The sequence below is a fragment of the Haemaphysalis longicornis genome, unplaced genomic scaffold, assembly GCF_048455015.1.
Source record: "Haemaphysalis longicornis isolate Haplotype H1 unplaced genomic scaffold, Haemaphysalis longicornis Haplotype H1 scaffold_1, whole genome shotgun sequence".
Classification (NCBI taxonomy): domain Eukaryota; kingdom Metazoa; phylum Arthropoda; class Arachnida; order Ixodida; family Ixodidae; genus Haemaphysalis; species Haemaphysalis longicornis.
This window is the reverse complement of record NW_027526203.1, coordinates 56,546,117-56,564,558: the sequence shown is the minus strand read 5'-3', so window position 1 is coordinate 56,564,558 and position 18,442 is coordinate 56,546,117. Positions and strand designations below refer to the sequence as shown.

The window sequence follows — 18,442 nt, the reverse complement described above, 5'->3', positions numbered from 1 at the left end:
ACCCTTGGGTTGTCTGACTCGTTCAGGCCCGCAGGTCCCGGCTCGGCATGGTGTCGGACTACTCGAGATGACTGCTTAGGAGGAAACTGTACAGGAGCTTTATTCTACATGATGACAGTCGAGACAGGAGAACAAGAATAACACGAATACAGTCGTTTAAATAGAGTTCGTATTCCCCAGATCCCTGGCTAGGGAATTCAACTTCACACAGGTTGTCCAATCAGGTGGGCAGTGGACGACACTTGATGTACCGCGCACGACATGAGGCGTGGCTGATGCACACGGACCACTCGGTCGATGGAAAGGGTGAATATCCACGTCGTCGATCGTGTCTTGTGCCGGAGTTGCACCACTTCGCGCAAGTCGACATTTTGGAGGCCCCGTGAGAACGGAATTTCAACTCGGCTCCCAGCACGTGCAGACGAGCGACTTACTGCTCTCGCCGACGGTTGGAAACCGACGAGCTTGGGCACTTGAAACCGCAGCTTCCTTTCGGTGGACCCTTCTTTCATACGTGTATGAAGGAAAGAAGTGGCCCGCAGCGTCCGGTGAACCGAGGATATAGAAGCCGCCACTTGAAACCGCCGCCGCCGCTGGCGCCAGGGTTTCTTGCCTCCTCGTGCCTCTGGGTGATTCATCCACGCACACTTTGCTCTAGGGCTTGCGAGGAATTCCTGTGTTGGCCGATCCTAACAGCTCCTCCGCGTCCCGCAAAATCTCGAATGGCCAGCGTTAACGAGCGCTGGGCAGGAAGAGATGAGCCTGGAACTGGGTGTAGGGGCCGTCTTCCACCAAGGAACATACGATCTTGAACAATTAACAAAGGAAAGCACCAGTGGGCTATCCCATGCAACACTGCACCGCCCCACACGCAAGCGTTCACAATTCGCCAAAGACCCACCAGGCTTCCTGCACCGACAACGAAACACTTTACCACAGAAGCTATTTGATTTTGGCTGAATTTTGGTGCCGCCAAAGCAAGGGTATAGGTCCTGTAGAAAACGCCACTGGCCGACTGCCCTAAACAAGGTTAAAATAAAAAGAAATCCCGGAGGCGATCCAACTGAGTTTCCTCATAACAGTCGGCTTAAGCCATCAGCATTCGCATGCAGTTTTCCCTTCTTGTAGCGTACAGAGAAATTATACTCCTGGAGAGCTAGACTCCATCTGAGCAAGCGACCATTCTTGGGGGATATTTGCCTCAACCACGTGAGAGGGCAATGGTCGGTCTCAAAGATGAACTTTGCTCCATACAAGTAACACGACAACTTCTGCACCGCCCATACTAAACAGGCGCACTCATTTTCCGAAGCGCTGTACGTTTCCTCTCTACAGGTCAGCTTACGGCTGACGTACAGAATCGGGTGTTCTTCGCGGTCGTCGCCCACTTGGCTTAAGACAACACCCATTCCTTTATCACTGGCGTCACACTGGACTATAAACTCTTTAGAATAGTCAGGGGTTCGGAGCAGAGGTCGGCACATAAGCACTGCCTTGAGACTCTTGAATGCGTTTTCTTTTTCGGCATCCCATGGTACTTCAGTGGGTGCTCCCTTTCGTAACGCGTCAGTTAAGGGGCTTGCCAGCTGTGAATAGTTCGGGATATACCGCTGGTAATATCCGACCAGTCCCAAAAAGGATCGAATGTCCGTCTTAGTTCGAGGCTTAGGAAATGCCACGATCGGAGCAATTTTTAGCTCTGATGGACTCCTAGTTCCTTGGTCGACAACATGGCCCAAGTAAGCCACGTGAGCGCAACCAAACCTACACTTTTCCGCCTTCATAGTTAGTCCGGCCTCTCGCAACCTAGCAAACACGCTCTTAAGGTGTTCTAGATGCTCTTCCCACGTTTCTGAAAATATAGCGACGTCGTCCAAATAAGGGAGAGCAAAGCCCTGCATATCCCTGAGTACGATGTCCATGAGTTTCGAGAAACTGAACGGGGCATTCTTCAGCCCAAAACTAAGCATTAAGGGTCGAAAGGTGCCAACCGGAGAGATAAAAGCGGCATACCTGCTCGCACTTTCTGAGAGCGGTACTTGCCAATATCCGCGCACGAGATCGAGGGTGGAAATGAATTTTGCGCCGCTTACTCTTTTTAGTCTTTCTTCTATGTTGGGAATCGGGCATAGTTGGTCCCTGGTAATAGCATTCAGCTTTCGGTAGTCTACACAGGGACGAGGGTCTTTGCCTGGTGCCTCAACTAAAATCAGCGGTGAGGTGTAGTCACTCACAGCTGGCTCTATTACCCCCCCCCCCCCCCCGTTAAGCATGCGCTGTATTTCAGCTTCCATTATTTCCTTCTGCCGAGGTGATACCCTGTATGGTTTTCACCGTATCGGCTCGTCAGACGTGAGCTCTATTTTGTGCGTCAGGAGGTGTGTCTTTCCTGGATGGCTGCTGAATCGGTCAGCGAATTCGCTTAACAAGCCGCTTTAGAGCGTTAATCTGGCCCGAACTCAGAGATTCTGTATTTACAGAAAGAGCCAAGATTTTCTCCACGCTGACGCTATCTCCTGCGTTCTCCTTCCAATCCAAAACCTCGGTATCGAGCTCCTCGGGTTCGTTTAGCATTAGATTTACGATCCCGCTGCGTTCCATGTACGGCTTCATGATATTGCAGTGATAAATTCTCACTTGCTTCCCTCTTCCTGGAATCTTTAGCGCGTAATTCGTCTCAGAAAGTTTCTGCATAACTTCTACAGGACCGTCCCAGTGAACTTCCAGCTTATTTTTCCTCGATGGCCGAAGAATCATGACGCGATCGCCCACGCGGAAAGTTCGAAGGCGGGCGTTTTTGTCATAGTAGACTTTGGAAGCCTCCTGGGAAGCTTTCATTTTGCGGTTTTCTATCTCCCTCGTACTGTTAAGGCGGTCCAGCAGTTGAAGCACGTACTCTACCACATTCTGGTTCTCTCCTGTGCCCTCCCACATTTCTCTCAGCATTCGGAGGGGGGAGCGCAGGGCTCTTCCGTACACAAGTTCCGCTGGGGTGAAACCCGTAGATTCGTGGGGAACCGTACGCAAAGCAAATAATGTGGCCGGCAGACAGTCCTCCCAGTCCTCTTTGTGCTCATAGCACAGAGCACGTAGCACCCGCTTTAGAACCGAATGCCATTTTTCCACACTGTTAGACTGCGGATGATACACTGAGCTATGTAGCAACTTTACTCCGCACCTCCCTAGGAACGTGGTAGTCAAAGCGCTCGTAAAAACTGTTGCCTGATCCGTCTGGATTTCGGCCGGAAATCCTATACGCGCGAACACCGATAGAAGAGCGTCAACTATCTCTGAGGAGCTCGGTTCTTTCAACGGAATGGCATCGGGAAATTTCGTGGCTGGACACAGCATAGTAAGCAGGTACCTGTCGCCTGACTTAGTCTTGGGCATAGGTCGGCAAAACAGAAAGAACTCACTCAAACTCAATCACAATTTTTTTCATTCACGCTGTACTCAATCAAACTCAGACTCAAAAAGCTCGTCTGTTCACAAAATCACTCGTACTCACTCATCAAATACTAATTTGTAATCATACTCACTTGTACTCAAACTCATTTGTCCTCACGAGTATTCGTACTCAATCTGTACTCATGAGTACTCACTCTGTACTCATGAGCACTAAATCCGTACTCATGAGTACTCAATCTTCTGTACTCATGAGTACTCAATCTGTACTCATGAGTACTGAATTTGTATTGCTCACGAATAATCAACTTATCACCACTGTTAGCTAGGTCGTATCTCGAATGAAAGACTAAATAGAAAAAAATAAAATGTTTAATTGATTAGAAAAACACAGGATCAGGCTCAGGGGAGCTCGGGGCTTGTCGGTGCGGCCGTGGCCGTAAACTGCGGTTTTCTGTGTGTCTTCGGGTGGCAGATTTTGTCGTCCGTTTTCGTTTCTGGGCGCGCTGATACTCTCCTAATCGTGCTCCAAATCCGAATTGTGCCTGCCCCCAGGCACAATGAAGCGTTTCCGTAGATGCTCGATGCTGGCGTTTGTTTTTTGTTGTTCCGGATACTAGAAACTTCGTTAAGAGGGTGTTCGTCTCATTGAGCTTCGGTGAATTTCCAATCTGCTTTCTTTTATTGTGTGTGTGCCGTGGGATTCACTTCGTCAGACCTGAACTTGACAGTGTTTACGGCGTTGCGTTAGTCGCGCCGCTTCCGTCGGCGATTGTGTTCGTGTAGCTCGTCGCGTGCTTGATGCATGTGGGGGCGTAGACGTCCGGTTTGTCTGGTGGCGAGCTGCGCTGTGTAGGGATGGCATAGTTCGGCGTGTTGAGGACGTTGCTTGAATTGACGTGTGCGTTGCATATGGTGCGGCAACGGAATGGCTTCGGGGCTTTTCGTTTAGTGTGCGGTAGCGTGGCGTTTTAGTAGGGTGGCATGGCTGATCGGTCAAAGTCTTTGCGGCTCCGTGCTCGCAGTTGCCGTGGTTGTTTCGGAAGTGAAACCGTTGTGGTGGGGAAGTGGGCGTAGTTCGTGCCGTCCGTTCGGTCCCACATTCCATGGCGTCGCAAGCGTGGCTTTATTGTTAGGGCATTCGATGCCTTCGTCAGGATCGGGTTCATTCGTTGTCGTTTTTGCTGTGTCCGTGTCGTCGCTAAAGCCCTCGTCTTTTGCCCGTTGTTTCGAGAATGATATACTCGCTATCTCTCCCATACTAGCAGGCTCCGTTCGTCCCGAGTCCGCTTGCTCGCGGTGGCGTCCTCCTGTACGAAATAGTGTTTATCGTGTGAGTCTCGGTCGGAGCGCGGATGCCGGGGATCTTGTTCGTTCTGGCTCGGACATGCCGCATGCGCTGGCAGTGTCGTTGCTCGTTGACGGACCTACCTGCACAAGTGTTATGTCGTTCGTCCGCTGGACTCGGGCTGGAGCAGCGGGTGTCGGAGAGCTCGTACGTTCCGGTAGGGTGGGTTGAACCGCGTGCGCTGGGTCTTTTGTTGCTTGTGGTCACGTGATTTCTGAGGTTGTAACATTCGCTGGCCAAGTCGGGATAGCAGCAGCGCGAGCGGAGGATGTCGCGAATAGCAGTTTTTTCCGTCTGTGCTGGCTTGGCGGCGTTCCGTGCACTGTGCATTTCGTTCGCCGTGGTCAGCTCGACTGGTTCAAGTTGGATGTCCTTCGTCACCTCTGGTGCGTTTCGTGCGCTGTGCGTCTCAATTTTTCTAGGAAACTCCCCTAGAATTGGTGTGCGGTCGTTCGGCACGTATGGTGCATTTCGGGCGCCGTGCGTCTTGCTCGCTTGTTGGGGCCATATCTAAAAATCCGGATGCGATGTCGTTGGTTGCGTGGACCGGCGCCGGAACAGCACGAAAGAGGAACGGGCGAAAGAGGAACCGGCGACACTGCAATACCTCACGCTACGCAGCGCGAAGTTGCAAGTTTCACAGCGCAACCGCCACAAGTACTCCCTCCCTGATGTGTTTACTTCTTGGCTAAGGCTTGCGAATTCGCCGATCCACAGGGCGGACCAAAACGATTATTTAAACCGCGGTCCGCGCATCACGTGGTAGGACGTCACCAGTTCGCGCGGACCGCCGTTGGACCGCACAGGACCGCGGCCTTCGCGAATCGCGGTCCAAATATTCGCTGAGGCTTATCGGTCCGCAGTCTCGACGGCGGACCGCGACATCAATCAGCGTGGTCTGACAGCGGCCGCGTCGCGTGGGCGGAGCCGCATCCAGTTGCGCCAATAGAGAAGAGCGCGGGCAGTGCGGCCGTTTCGAAGGGCTCGAAGGAGCCTGTCAATCACTCGCGGTTGGATAAGCGATGGGCTAGGCTTACAATCGCGACGCATACTTCATTCGCGGCGCTTTTTCTTGTGATTATCACTTTGTTTCACGCATGTGGACCTCAATTTAGGGAAGAGTTCGGTTCCAGCGAGCGGTGACGAGCCGTATGCAGCCCGGATTGCCCCGCCGTCGCCGCTGGTCGTGTCGCCTTCATGCGAACGACGGTGGCGGCTGCTTGAGCACTCCCGCCCGGCTTGCATGCGGGTGGCCGTTATTGTGGGGATGAAACGTTTCGTGCAGTATTGTGCGTTACAACATGTTGTCGCGGCCAAACGGCGCCTGTGTTCAAGCGTCTGGCTTGTGAGTTCAGACGGTCGGCCATTCGCGGTCCGCTCAGCCGGCCCGCCGTGTGGATGCGCTCTGCTTTGGATCGGACCGCGGCGGACCGTGACGTCTCATCACGTGATCGATTGGACCGCGGACTCAGTCCGTCGTGTGTATCGGGACGCAGCTGCAGGGAAAGGCGTCAGGGTGCCGCGTCGCTTCTTTCTTTCTCTCCAGGGATGCTATCACGGTGCCAGGAAAGGAGCTGAGGGCAACAGGCAATGGGATGCCGCTCATTGGTCGATGGCGTGGGTTAACCGAGGTCAGCAAAACAAACAAACGAAAAAGCGGATTTTTCGCCGCCTTGTGCCGCTGGTTGCACACACTTTCTTTTTACTTTCACGCTCGCGCTCCCGGTGCCGGCGCGCCAGCGAGGCGGCTCAGCGAAGAGGGAAAAAAAATCGACCTTCAGATGCATTTCTGACGCCGTGCTCTGGTGTTTATTTTTTTTCTTACTTTCATGACGTACAGTTCCCGTAATAGCTCGAAAGCGCGGCAACGTTTTAATCGTTGTGTGCTCCACTGCACATATAAATAATGCACTGTCGACGCCGGTAGCATAACAAAGCGCACGGCTGTTAGCCAAGCTTGTATGCCCTTACAAAAATGGTTATTGAGATTGAATTGAAAGTCAATTGACTTTACTCAGTACAATGTGTTGACAGTCAATTGACTTTGAATAGAAATTTTGTATTGAGTTCTCGTTGAAAATTGGCCGCCGTGTATCAATTCAAACTCAACGCTGTGTTTCAATTGAAAGTCTATTGACTATAGTCAACATGTCTGTTGATTTCCAATTGAGTTTCTGTTGACTCTCAATACACTTTTCCTGTTGAGTTCCTGTTGTGATGTATCAATTGAAAGTCTATTTAGAAAAGTCAGTGGAGTTCCAGTTGAGTCTGTGTTGACTATCTATTGATTCTCCTGTTGAGTTCCTGTTGAGAAATGTCAAATGAAAACCTATTGAGCATATTCAAGACAGCCCGTTTGATTTCATTTTAGTCTTTTATCAAGTTATTTCAACAATGCCTCGTAAAGTTCAGTTGCCTGTACTAAATATATAGTGAGTCTGCTTCAATAATGCAAAAAATCAAGGTGTGCATTGAGCAGGTGAAATAGTGAGGTGTTTCATGGCAACGCTTGCTTTATTGCTCACGAAAGCAGCACGGGAGGACTGGAGCCTTGCAGGGTCCACTTGGCTACTTCACTGTGTAGCCTGCAAAACACAAGAAACAGACTTGTTTGTTTCCACCAGTATAGTACGAAATGATTGCGTCCCTTCTTATTAAGCATGCTGGTCTAAGTAGCTTCCTATTTTATATGTTAGATGGTTTGCATTTTTAGAAAGCAAGGCAAGGAGACAGCAGTTCAACAAATGTATAAGCTTGTTTCAGGTTTTAATGCATCAAGGCAAACTAACCACATCAATTAATTCTACAATGGGTAGGGGGTGGAACGCCTTTACTTGAATGCCTTCCGCATTAAAGCACCTGAAATCTAGAGGAACGACTATGCCCGCAGGGAGCCACAAAATCACTCGCATGGGTTAGTTATCGTGTCTTCCACATCTTTGAGGCCCAAAAAAAATCCGCTTAGGCCTATCAAGACTGAGTGAGCCACTACCAAACCTGTCCAAAAGCATACCTGTCAGCCTGTGGATTTGGTTTTTCAATGCTGGAAATGTCAAAACAAAATTACTGTCAACTTGCATGAGCTGGTTTACAAAATTGTAGCCTTGATTAAAAAAAACTAGTGTCAGATGGTACTGTAAACTAAAGTTACTACAACAGGCAATCATTGCAAATGGCTTTATGAATGAATGAGCGCATAATACTTTGTGCTTACCGACTAGTGGAAAAAAATTACATGAACCGTGAAAGAAAAAAAAAAAACTTGCCAGAAAGAACATGACAGAAAAAAATATGTAAGTTGAATTTCGCAGTCTTTCACACTCTTGTAACGCTGAAGTATGGTGTGTGCCTTGCAGTACGTATAACAAACAAGTAGCACTAAGCAGCAGCTTGAAGGGATCGTCTGAGATATGGGTTTATCGACATTTTTGCCTTAAACGTAACAATGCCAGAGGAGTGTCCCAGTATAACAAGGTCGTGATGCCAGTTTACACACAACGAGAACACGAAACAATTTAGTTTGGTGAGAGGAAAAAACAGCAGAGTTGCTGTAAATGAGAAAAAATGTAAAAGCTTTTTTTTTCCTTTGCTTGGCGAGATTTTCTATACAGCACCAGCACTAAAACAGTACAGTGATACCGTGCCGACCAATCATTTGGGTAATTCCTAGAGGCAGAACATTTGTCACAACAGATCGACTAAGCCCTCGCGCAATGCCGGTGTAGCATCAGTCAGTGGCACGTCTGAAGCCACGTTCAGCCAAAATGTTATTCAGTGATTTTGCTATTACTCACACCGCATTCAGCCCAACTTATTCAAAACTGCTCCGAGAAAGGCAATCAGCAGGTTGTGATTATAAGCAATGGCAAATTTCAATTTATGCTAGCAACTCGAGCAAGTGCTTAGTCCAAACCGGTATTCATCAGTTTGAAAGTTTGACGCCTGTACATGTTCTAGCGCAAGCTGCCTAGCACCTGAGACAAAAATTGGAAAATGAGAAATTCCCAGAAAGATACGTGAAGAGAATTGGCACTTTGTGGTAAAAGACTAATATATAACAGTGTGCAGTCTGTTTCCAACTACTCCTTACGCAGCACATTTTTTTCTTCATTGGTTTTAAAACCAAAGTGTCTGCTTGCCTTTAGGGTGTCAAGGTAACGCATCAGCCTTGTGTAAAGATGCTTTGGGTTCAAACCCTAGCTTCTGCGGATACATAGTCTCCATTTCCCAAAAGTAATAAATGAATTTGTTATATTCTTGGGCATTATTTCTTTAGCTGGAATGAAGTACGTTTTAGGCCACGTTTGTCACCTGAGTCACTGCTCTGCACTCAGGGAACGCTCTTTCTCCAAACAATCGTTCAAATTAGGAAGCAAATATATTGCCGGCAGCCAGCACTTTAGCTTGTAAGTATATTTTACCGCCATGTCTGTTAACTGGTTGAACACACTATACTGTTTGTGACTGGTAGATCTGCCTCCCAGCCTAGCGCTGTCAGGTGTGTTTGCATAGCCCAGTATTCGTGCGTCTGTTATTGATCCGACAGGCACTTGTTCGATTCGACCTCCTTCATTTTTTTTTTCATTTTCGTTAACTTCGTTCGTCAAACATTTTATTTACCTTAATCATGGTGTTCTTTCTTTTTTTAGCACACTTCGTACCCGGCAATACAGGGCTGCTGCTCCGTTCTGTAGCAGCACTGCGTCTAGAATTTTATTCATTCGTCACTTGCCTTCAAAGGTTTTGTTAGACCTTTTGCTTAAGATACATACAAATATATTACACGCGAAAGCAATACAGCAGCGCGGAAGACAGTAAAACTACCGGTTGATGTCAAAATGTGTGCCGGTACAATACCCCCTTCAATTTGTTACACTTACGTACAGTATTTTTGAAAAGCTGAAGCGAAATCGTACCCTTTAGGTCGATCTCGAGACGGCATGCGTAAAAACACTGTTTATATAGCGACAAATAACCAAGTTGTGAGTATAGCCATTCAGGTAGGTCTGCACAACGTAGTCATGATGAAATGTACAGGAGCGCTCGGAAAGAATGAACTTACCTTATAACAACGTCGCTCCCAGCGGGGCTCCCAGCGTGGTGAATTTGACGGATTCCAAAGCGTGGCTAACAGGGATGGTAACACCTCACTTCGCAAGCTTCTTCACCGTACGATCACAGCGCACAAACACAACACGACACACAAAGGATGTTCACCGGCGGTAGAAGAGCGCATACGATGGCTTTTCCTTCAATAAATTTGATGTATCGCCAGCTGCACTGCAATGTCTGACCTTCGAGGCTGGTTGAAAAGATTCGCACACGGCACATAAATCGCCAACAACACGAGCAAAGCTGAACTTTTCACAGAACAGTGAGAAAGACCGCACCACGTTGTCGCCCGCACATCCGGGATGGCGAACAAGCGACATTGGCTTGGTTTCAAGTCGGTTTGCGATGGCTATGCCACAGCTACGCATTCTTGTGAAAAATGAGCGTGAAAACATTGACACGAGATATCAAAAAAACCTACGGCGGCTTGTGAATCCTATGTTAATATTTACAATAATTTTTATAGAAATATTACCAACCCCTCTAGCAGCAGTAATATTATATTGCAGATAACCGAACTCCGCCGAGGTCTCGATGTTGGCTGTCAGCGGCACTGGCGGCAGTGGCAACGCCGCGTACTAGACATTCGTGACCACGGCCGGGCTGGAGGAGCGGCGGGCGCGCACTTTCAAATGAAGTGTGCGCGCTCGCCGCTCCTCCAGTCCGGCCGTGTCGTGACAGCGCGGTCACTTTAGCTTAGCGTGGGAGGGTGCCAGAGGAACCAAAAGAACTGGTTATCGCCGGGTGTGGAGGTGGATGGCACGTCTTTTGTGTCCGGGCGCCCGCTTCGGCGAACTGCAGGAGCGAGGACGGAATAATTCTGGAAAGTCCAATCTTTGAAAACAGCTTCAAAGTTCTTGATCTGCTTGCGGGCGCAGGATATTTGCGAGGCGCTTGTGTTTGAGAAACGTAGTCCGCGGACGTGTTGACATCTTTAAAAGACATGCTTTCGTTAGCGCGAGAGAGGTTCGGAGTGTAACAAGCGGCACGCCAGCCCACTAATTTGTTCGGTTTCTCTCTCTCTCTCTTTTTTTTTTGTAGTGGCGTGAAGCAGTGTCAGGCTCGTTCTTTCTTTTTGTGACCCTGTGCAGTAAAGATGAGTTGTTAATCAGCGCTTCAGTTGGTCTTTCTTCATTTTTTTTCTTCGTTTCTTCGTTCAGTTCGTGTGAGCGGCGGCGCCTTGGACTGGCGTACGGAGTTCTTTTGCAGTGAAAGAACTGTTTTCACCTGTTTTAATAGAGCGTAGATGCGCGTTTGCTCCTTGTGGGATTCTCTACATTCCACATTGCTGTAATACTGTTGTTATCATAGACAGTTCACGGTATCTTCAAGGAAAGTTATGTATGACGGGGAATAGAACTCGCGTCCTTGGGCTCAGACCACGGCGGGGTGCGCGAATGATAACTGGAGTAATGAAGTTCACGAGTGAACGATGATGAGGCCAAGCCTGCGTTGGGTTGATTTGAACGCTTGTTTTAAAAGTTCGCTGTTTAAAAAAAATTAATTGTTCTTTTTTCGACGTGTAGGGATTTACACCAAAGTTTTGCTGTTTTTTTTCTGAATATTTATAGGCACAATTTCGTCACTGGAATATTCTTGTGCGTTTGGTTTTGTGAGCTAAGTATTCATTTCTGCGAAACAGCGCTGTTAGTATCGTGCCTCCACAGAAAAACACTGAATCATCGCACCAGGATGCGATGTCACATATGCCTTTTGTAGATGTAGCAGATGAAATCGCGTTTTAAATGTACCTCCTGCCCACCTCCCCTCCCCGGAACACAAGGTATCACAGCATTGTATGTGTGAAAATAGGTAGGGGAAGTGACGACTTTTTTTAAATGCAGAGCATTTCAGTAACTCACGATGTCACCCGCGTTGGCGTCCGTAGTCCGCACGCTCACTGCGCATGCGCGTCGAGTCGAGGTGAAAGCGAGCACATCTCTCGCGAGGGGCATTGGATTGGATTCGAACACTCTCTCGCGAGGGGCATTGGATTGGATTCGATTGGATTGGCTTGGATTGGCTTGGCTTGGCTTGGATTGGATTTGGATTGGGTTGGATTAAGGTGGATTGTGTTGGATTGTGTTGCGTCATAGCCGCGGCACGTTGCGTCATAGCCGCGGCAGACGCGCTTGGGGCGGCGCATGTGCAGTACTCTCTCTTCCGCGGTTTCCTCTCCTTCGGGCGCGCTGCGCATATAACCGGTGTGCCGTTCTCCGGCCAAGCAACATCCGCGGTTGGCTCAAACACCTAGAGTCTACGCCGCTTTACAAGTACGCCAACGTCGTCGACTGGGACCGGCTTACGCAGTCCCCTCAACGTATATAAGCGGCGGAGCGCGCGTTCGGAATTCAGTCAAGGGCGTCTTTGCATGGCTTACGCTTGACGTGACGCTTTGCTTGACTCGAGTAGATGCGACGCATTTACTCGAGTTCCCCCCGTGGGAAGATGCGGGCGGCTTTTTTTGTCCCCAGAACTGGGACCCGAGATGTGTAGCCTCCCTCCCCGCCCCCCCCCCCCTCCTTTCCGTTTTTTCCCGGCCGAGATATGCATGCTTCATGATTCCGCTCCAACTTTCCCGGAAGACTGACTTCGAATATGTCCACTGCCGCTAAAGCGGAAGCTTAGCAGTAGTGGAGATTGCAAATGTCAATGCGTGCTAAAGTATAAAGAAGGAAATCCGCTGCTATAGCAAGGAAACGATTCCGCGGGAGTCACGTGCCAGAAGAGATGAGTCACTAGAGTTTTGTCAATGTTTAGTTCCTCCATTGTTTTGTACAAAGCATGTTGGGGCAGTATTTGAGAAAATCAGTCAAAAATTGTCCAATATAGTTGATTTCCCCACTTAGCAGGTATAATTATTATTTGGGCGAAGATGCTGCTGGTAAAGGCTACTGGCCTAAGGAGTTTTATCAGCTTTGAAAATTAAGCTCGAACCATAAAACATGGACAAAAAGAAGGTCACTGGTATAATTTTCAACAACGTATGTTCACCAACTAGCTCGACTCTCAATTTTACTTGATTTTTGTCAGTAAAAACTCTATTGAGTTTCAATTAAACGAAGTCATTTGATATTCTGTTGAGTTTTGTCTATTGAAACCTTGTTGAATTTTTATTGACTGCACTCAATAGAAATGTCAATGTAGAATAAAACTACATAAAAGTCACCTAGTAGTCTTAATTATGTAGACACAGTGGGCAGCGCTGAAAAAAATAGCCCTTCAAAGTCTATGTTTCAGCCTGATGAGTTTTGTCAATTGGTTCTCCAAAGAGTTTCAATAGACTGGTGTCAATTGGTTTGGTATTGCGTTTTCTCAATACAAATCCTTTTGAGTTTCTACTGACACATCTCAATAGCCAATTGAGTTTGAATTAGGTTTCTGTTGACTCAATAAACACTCAACTGGAACTGAATTGAAACTCAAAATCCATTTTTGTAAGGGTGGCTACGGTTCCGTGTATAATTCATGTCTGTAAATAAGAATTCCAGAGACTCCATGTGTCTGCGAAGCGCGCGGGGTTGTAGCCTGAGACTTTCACTTTCATATCACTTTCGTATTTATGTCTGGGTTCAAATATCCCTAATGTTTTATTTTGGTTGAACAAAGCTGATAAATAGGAAGCATATGGTACCAGCTTTAGTAGCGAGGAAATATTTTGCCAATATGAAGCCCTCGATTAAGGATTGTTTTAACTTTTGGCTGAGCGGCTGAATCGCGGGCAGTTGGCCAGTTGTAGAGAGGGCACATTATGTACATAAAGCTACTTAACGGCGACCCCAGTAGCTCCCATGTATACAGCGGGGCGTTTTATTAAGTTTCAATAATAAATTATCTTTATGACAGACACAGACAGACAGACTGACAGGCCAACATTGTCGCGCTCAAGTGGCCAAAGAAAGGCTATCGTCTTTAAAACCAGCTGGAAAGAGACGCTGCTGCCACTGTTCCGTATTCTGCGAACATTGCGGAACCGCACCCCTCGCAAGCGCCGCCAGCCCGCAAAGTAACAGATAAACAGAAAGACGAAAACCGGCTACCGCGCGAAAAGCCAAAGAGGGAGTTCCACCGCGAGAAAGGGACAGGACAGGGGCGCTACGCATTGGTGTGTCTATTTCCGTTAACAGCACGGTCAGAACCCCCTCGGGTCTGACCTTAATCACTAATTTTTGTGTGCGTGTGTGTGCGGTTAACCAGAGCGCCCGACACAAATTTGCTGCACCTGGCGACGCGCCGACGGTGAGCCTGATTCGCGCCTAGGTCAAACAGCTCGCGGCAGACGTGCCGCGACTTGGCGGCACACAGCGCCGCCGAGTCTACTCTCCTTTTCCCATCGAGACGGCCACACCAAATCATGCCTGGGACGACCGGCCCGAAAAAGTCATGCAGCGAGTAGGTCCTAGAGACGGCGCCGCTGAGTCGCCTTCCCTTTCTTGTCGTGGCTCGGCTGACGCAATCACTTCGCTTTCAAACTGCGGCCAGTGATAGTCCTGATTGGAAAGATTCGAACTGCACGCGGCTGCGGCGGAACCCCGGGGGTATAAAACCAGCCCTGAAGCAGCGGCTGTGCAGCGGCATTTCATTGGAGGCACTGAGTTGAGAAGTGCTATCGCCTTTGTGCGAGCCATGTAACACTCTTGCTACCTTTGTATATAGCGTAAATAAATGCAGCTTAAAATCACAGTCGGCTCGACAACTTCATCGCTCTGCTCTGCGCCGCGTCGATGGCGGACTAAGCAGGGCAACGTCGCAACAGTGGTGACTGAGCAGGAATGGCCCAGTCCCAACAGTGTGCGTGTGTGTGTTCGAAGGGGGGGGGGGTGGGGAGGGGGAGGGGGGCGTGGAGAGGGTATTGCTCGCAGTCGAGGGCCGCAGGGCACCCAGTTGCTGCCGGTGCTTGGCAGCCATTCCCGCAGTGTCGAACTGCGCTGCCGTGCTTCGAGCACTCGAGAAAAAAGTTTGCAGACGCGTTTTTCGGAGGCGTGATAGCTTGCGCTGACGTCACTGTATTGCCGTGTTGGTTGGTTGGTTGCACCATGGAAATCTGCAGCTCTTATCTCGAGCAGTGAGGATGAAGCTGACAGCGATCGATCAAAAAAAGCGGTGGCGTCGTTATGTGCAATCTACATGTTTTACGAGATGTTCCAAGACGTGAGCTTAAGCGACAATCCCAGCGTCTGGCGTTGGCGTTCATCACTTCAAAACGATTCCTTCACGAGACCTCCCACAGTGCGAGCTTAAACTCGACAGTAGCTGCTAGCGAGGGGTGGGCGCCCGCCTGTAAACAGTAGTAAATGTAGGGGAATAACAACCACCGAAATTCACCATCATCGTCAGCGTCGTTATTACACGGTGGCATAAACGAGAAGCGGCGAATGGGATTGCCACTCGAAAGTAAAGCCATTGGAAAGCAAAACGCTCCTCCAGCGGCAAGATGCCAGAGCTCTTCGACAAAATATGTGAGGCTAAACAAGGCGTCGCACGCGTTCAACTGGATATTATGATGTCCGATTCACAACTCACAAACGTGCTTAGGTGTACTCGGATATTTTATTTGCATTCCACCGCTGCATCTGTATGGTGGGGCTATTTGCTCACTTGTAAATGGCACTACACGAGACCATATTACTAGCGAACCTGAGCAAAATGTTTCAAAACGGGAACCTAATAAAACCATATGGGCGCACGTACATCAGCCAAATTTTCGCTTGAATACTCACAGCGAAATGGTGCGGGCAATTTCGGTTAGACAAACGTTACAAACCACGTAGTCGGTTTGACGCGAGTTACGTAAATTAACTGCGACTGTTGAAATGAGTGGTTCGGCTCACAAAACGACTACACAGCGCGACATGCGTCTACGGAAACTTCTGAAAACAGAAAAAGAGGGATTTCAGTACGCCTAGTGCGTGCATTGTTAGCAGCCTCCACCGCCTCTCCCCTAAAGCAACTGGAAGGGAGCACGCGCAATGAAGCCGCCACGCGTGTACAGACCACGTCAACAAAAATAACTGCGGCAGTCAACAAGTGCCGTAGGAGAAGAGCAACTGCGGCCGCGTTTCCCGCCGGCCCTCACCCCCTCGTTTTTCCCTCTTCACCGTGACCCCTTTGCAAGCGACCGCCGCGAAACGCTTACAGCGCCAAACAGGGACCGGGAAAGGGGGGAGGTGCAGTTTCCGTTGTCTAATTTTGCCATCCTTGACAGTTAAGCTGCACAGCGGCACTGCTAATGTTTGCGACTCGTACACGCGCGTCCAAACTCGAGCTCGTGATAAAACTTGTTTGCAGTACTGTACTCACGAGTGCACATACTCGAGAGTGCAAGTGCTCGCAAAACCAGTATTCATGAGTATTGTACTCATGAGTACTGTGTACTCATGAGTACTATGTACTCACGAGTACTGTGTACTCATGAGTACTGTGTACTCACTCATGAGTACTATGTACTCACGAGTACTGTGTACTGATTGATTGTAGGGTTTAACGCGCCGACGCAACGGAGGCGATGAGGCACGCCGTAGTGGAGGGCTCCGGATTAATTTTGACCACATGGGGATCTTTAACGTGCGCCGAAATCTCGCACACACGGGCGTTTTTGCTTTTCTCCTCCATCAGAAAAGCGGCCGCCGCGGCCGGGAATCGAACCCGCGACCTCGTGCTCAGCAGCGCAACGCCTTAGCCACTGAGCCACCGCGGCGGGTAGTACTGTGTACTCACGAGTACTGTGTACTCATGAGTACTGTGTACTCATAAGTACAGTGTACTCGTGAGTACTCATACTCATTAGTACTCAAACTCATGAGTAAGGCTGTACTCATGAGTACTCATACTCATGAGTACTATACTCATGAGTACTGTACTCTTGAGTACTGTACTCACGAGTAGTGGACTTACCCCTGTACTCACTCGTCATCATACTTTTTTTTCTGGGTGTGTACTCACTCATCATCGTACTCACTCGTGAGTTTGAGTACAAATGAGTGTACTCACGAGTGAGTACGCCGACCTATGGTCTTGGGCAAAGGGCCTACTGTGTCTATTACAAGCCGACGGAAATGTTCCGAGATTAGTGGCACAATTTTCAGTGGAGCCTTCCGTGTTTCCCCCGATTTGCCCACACGCTGGCGCGCATCGCATGATTTCACATAGCGCTCCGCGTCTTTGAAACATCCTGGCCAATAATATTCCATTAGCAGCCGCTCTTTTGTTTTATTGATCCCAAGATGTCCTGACCAGCCATTCCCGTGGCACAGACTCAAAATGTCCGCTGTGTATCTTTCAGGCACGACTAACTGATCGAGCGTTTTGCCTTTTTTGTCCTGGTAGTGGCGATACAGTAAGCCTCCTTTCTCATGCACAGTTATATTTCGTCGAGCAATGCCTTCTTTGGCCGTAACGTGCAATCTCTCCAAAGTGGGGTCCTCTTTCTGTTCTTTTATTAGTGACTCCTGGTTAACCTTAAGAAGGCGATCAAAGTTGCGTGAAGCTGGAGATAACACTGCACCTTCAGAGTTCTCTGCTTCATTTGCTGGCTCAGTAACCGAAGTCCCTGTTCGGTCATAGCCTTGTGCATCTGTCTGCCTTTAACAACCCGTCACTTCTTCCTCCTCAAGTGTTTCCAATGGTAGGTTGGCATGTGCCTCTCTGGCTACCTTAGGTTCGGGAATCTGACTTAACTGAGAGGCGAGCTGGCGAGTCTTAGACCTTGTCAAAGCTTGCACCACTCCCTCTCCGAGTTTCTGGCCTCCCTCGTTAAGCAATCGATCCGATCGATTTGAGAAGAGGTAAGGGTATTGAAGTGGCAGGGCCTTCGAGACTGCGGCTTCAGTGATCAGCTCACCAAAGGCCCGCAAATCCTCACCCGAGCCATTGACAGGCATACACTGTGTTCCTCCACCGCCTGTTTTATCCATGCGACTTCCCCCGTGAAATCGCCTGCTGCAACGTAGGACGGATGGACAACGTCCATCGTTGCGGCGCTATCCCGAAGCACGTTGCAAGGTTTTCCATTGACTTGCAGTTTGTGCAAGTATGGCCTAAGGAGCTCTAGATTTTCGTCGCTATCATCGACGCACTTGAACACTACCCTAGGTTTGGTGCATTTGGCTGCAAAGTGCCCGACACCATTACAGTTGTAGCAGCGAAGAGGCCTACTAGCCTCAAACTCTTTTTTTCCTGCTTTGTCTGCACCCTCTCTCTTCGACTGTTCTTCCCGCTTTTCCGGCACTCTTTTTGGCGCCTCCGCCTGCACGGAACTTTTCGAAGAAAGGTTCTTTTTGCTGGGAACATGACTCCGCGTCGCGTTTCTAGCGTGTGATGCACTATCATCTGTGCTCAACCTTCTGCGAGTAGCGTACTCTTCCCCTAGCTCTGCGGCTCTTGCAACTGTGCCGACATTTTCCCAGTCTTGAGCCCACAGCTTCACCGCTTGGAGGATGCTTCGATAAAATTGCTCAAGGCAAATGTATTCGACAGCTCCATCACGGCTTTCATAGGCCCTTGCACCCTTAAGCCACTCCAAAAGGTTAGTCTTAAGGCCATACGCGAAATCCGGATAGCCCTCGCTGTCGCCTTTGC

At 49.1% G+C, this 18,442-nt stretch overlaps 1 pseudogene; it reads right to left on the bottom strand.

The window, feature by feature from the left end:
- Positions 1 to 879: 879 nt before the first annotated feature.
- On the bottom strand, positions 880 to 17,834 carry LOC144172780 (uncharacterized; annotated as a pseudogene).
- Between the last annotated feature and the right edge of the window lie 608 nt (positions 17,835 to 18,442).